The following is a 3320-nucleotide window of genomic DNA, read 5'->3' as shown; positions in this document are numbered from 1 at the left end:
TGGAGAGAGTTTTACCTTACATGTTTGTGTGCTTTTGTTAAGATATTAGTGGTAGTAAGTAGCATAGTATAAGAATTTTTAGGTCAATGAGGTTTCTTGAGATAAGAAAGAATTGACCTCGTAAGAACACACTAACATAGAAGGACAAGCAAATGTCTACATCTAATCTTTGTTATTAAAAAGGCATAATAGAAACTATCATTAAACTTGACTAAAAGATTGAATCAAACTAAAATGAATTAAAATGGAAAAGGTGGGGTAAGATAATAATCTGAAGAGAACAATATGCATAGTTAAGGCTTTGACCATGTCAATGTTAAAAAAAAAATCATAAAATTCATAATAATGGTCTCAACTAAAAAAACAACCACGAACCATAATTGTCTTTAGTATGTCTCTGTATTTTGTTGACAATCAAACATAATAGACAAAGTCACAAAAGCAAAACCAAGCTTCTTCTATTTGCAAGGAACTTCGCCGTCTGCAACCATTCTTTTTTTAAAGAACATTAAAATGTAAGTATGATAACACACAATACTAAAAATAAGTTTTTAAGTCTATTTTGAAGATGTCAACCAAATTGAGAAACACATAAATTATAGATCACAAATTCAACATTTTTCTGAATGCTTACAGAGAACAAAAGCTGCAGCAAGGATTCTGCTATGTTTGGATTTATCCATAGGTTTGTTTCTTCAATCCACATATTCCTCTAGCTAGTGTGCTTCACCTCGTTCATATTTTTATCAATAAAACATTTTCATCAAGATAAAACTTGCAATCATGTTAGACAAGTATTGAAAGTATAATTCATAGAGCAACCATTTCAACTAGGTTTAGATAGCATATATTCATAACTATTTCAATTTTATGTGAACTACACAATATCTATAATGCATAATTGGAGTTAAACCATGATAGGGCTTGGATGAGAAACATGATAGGGCACCCGAAGCTATCCACATGCTAAGCCCAAGAGTGGATATACCATCCCTCTTGGCCCCATGTGGCAGTCCACCATCCATATGAGGTGGTGTGCTTAGTGGGTAAACTTGTACCTACCCTCCCTATCCATGCTACCTTATCCACCCTTCTATGATTGAGACCCCTTTAATCACAATGGTAGAGGTTGATGGGGAAACCACAATAGGGTGTCCTGAGCATCCCTCCCTTCTAAGCCCAAGGGCAGGATACACCTTTGCCCCCCTTGGCCCACATGTGGTAGACATATCAGTCATCCACCATGGGGTAGTGTACTTAGAAGAGAACCTCATCACAGTTTCCCCTCCTTGTATTCCCCTATTAACCCCCTCATGATTGATTGTAGCAATTCAAGAATCAGATATTCAATATTATTTCTCATATCCAATGTAGGGGAGGTTATGTATCAAGTATAATATTGCATTGCATATTATTATCTATGTCTATATGAGAATAATTAATCATAAGAGTACTATTATGCTGCATACCACAAATGGAGTAAGATTACTATTGCCTGCAGTAAACAATAATTTCATATCTGATCTATTTGCCTGATTGTTGATATATATATATATATATTAGGAGTTGATTTTCTCTTATGAGTGCTGATGCTGATTGAACTACTTTCCTTGATGCAGATGTAATTTTCAAGTCTAAAGAACCTACCATTGTGTCAAAAAGGCCAATAAGACCCCATTTTCATCTAAAACTTGTCTCTTTTGGTTGTAGAAGCATTTAAGGAAAAAAAAAATCACACAACCAATGATATGCCTATACCATACATATTTGAGTTAAAATAAAAATAAAAATTCACAAGGTTTTGAGACCATTGAACAATTTGGGAGATTGCTAATACATACACTCAATTTATAAAGTCTCAATTTGATGTACTTAATCTTTGAGAGGCCTATACAAAAGCATTTTGTAATTGCGAACTAAGATAAATTTCCATTTTTGGTAGTCTTCATCATGGATTATGGTATTAAACTCTGACATTCTATTATCAAGATAAATTCAGAGAACCATTTGTACTCGAAACAAGGGATAGTGAAAAATTACATTATGTAGGATCTCCTACCCTATCTCGTTGAATTCATTCCTACACCAAGTGACTATGAACAAAAGCGTAGGTATTTAACAACAATGACATGGTCCATGGACTAGTGATCCTCCTCTTGATACTCCATCTACAAATGAGAACATCTCTTGTACATGTTGCTACTTCAGAATTAAAAGTTGCTTCTTCTAGAACTTTCCATGATTCTTTGCAATAGGATTATATGTCTTCTAGATTCACCCCACTAGGACACATTCATATCAAGCATCTTTACTTTTTTGAAAAGTAGACCACATTTCAGATCTAGATGACACTATAATGACTTTGATTTCCTCTTGCAAGATATTCCTCCATCATGTATTGCTTCATTGAAGTTCAAATTTTCTTCTTCAAGGGCTCTCAATGATTATCTATATAGGATTCTTCGTGTCTATGAGATCCACTTCATTGGGAGGCCTACTTAAACATTTCACATCTATTTGTGGACTCTCACCTTTCAAACATTTCACATCTTATTGAGCTTCACTTTGTTTCGAGAATAGTTTAATATTCTCTACTTAACATGGCCAACCACGTGAAGGTGGAAGCTCATTTGGCCCCTCCCCCCCCCTAACATCACTCTAAATTCCCCATTAACATCTAACATTCATTCATTCTTTCATCCATTATTTAAATAAAACATTCATTCATTATCACATAACATTCATTAACACATAAAATTCATTAACTTTCATTAAAATGCAACATTCATCAATAATCATCAACACATATCATTCATGAACATTCATTAGCACATAATTAAATTCATTAACACATAAAAATCAGTCATTATCAAATAAGGTAGAGTACAATCATTTCTTTCTTTGTTTTTTCTTTGAAGCTATGAAAAGACTAAGTGGAACATCGGTTTCTTCATCATTTCCCCCACCTTCGGATGTTTTTCCCTCTTCTCGTTCTCTTGATGTATGCCTAGTCCTATACAAAGGATGAGGATGTTGAACCAAAGGGGGGTCCTCTGCAATAACAAAGAATTGGGTTGGGTTAAATTCAAAACATTTTTTTATTATTGTTACAAGTATTTCATTAATTTAAAGAACACAACCATTACACTCTTTACCTGATGGGGCCACATCATCTTCCACATCATTTTGTCTAGCCTCAACCTTGACATGCTGAGCACCCTCTAGATCCTTTGGAGTTGAAATACAAAACGTTACATTAATCAATACACCAATTGCAATTAAATTTGTTTAATGGAATCACAGTGGTCCTCTTTACCTGA

This window comes from Cryptomeria japonica, chromosome 7 (assembly GCF_030272615.1).
Source record: "Cryptomeria japonica chromosome 7, Sugi_1.0, whole genome shotgun sequence".
NCBI lineage: Eukaryota > Viridiplantae > Streptophyta > Pinopsida > Cupressales > Cupressaceae > Cryptomeria > Cryptomeria japonica.
Note: the sequence above shows the minus strand (reverse complement) of the source record.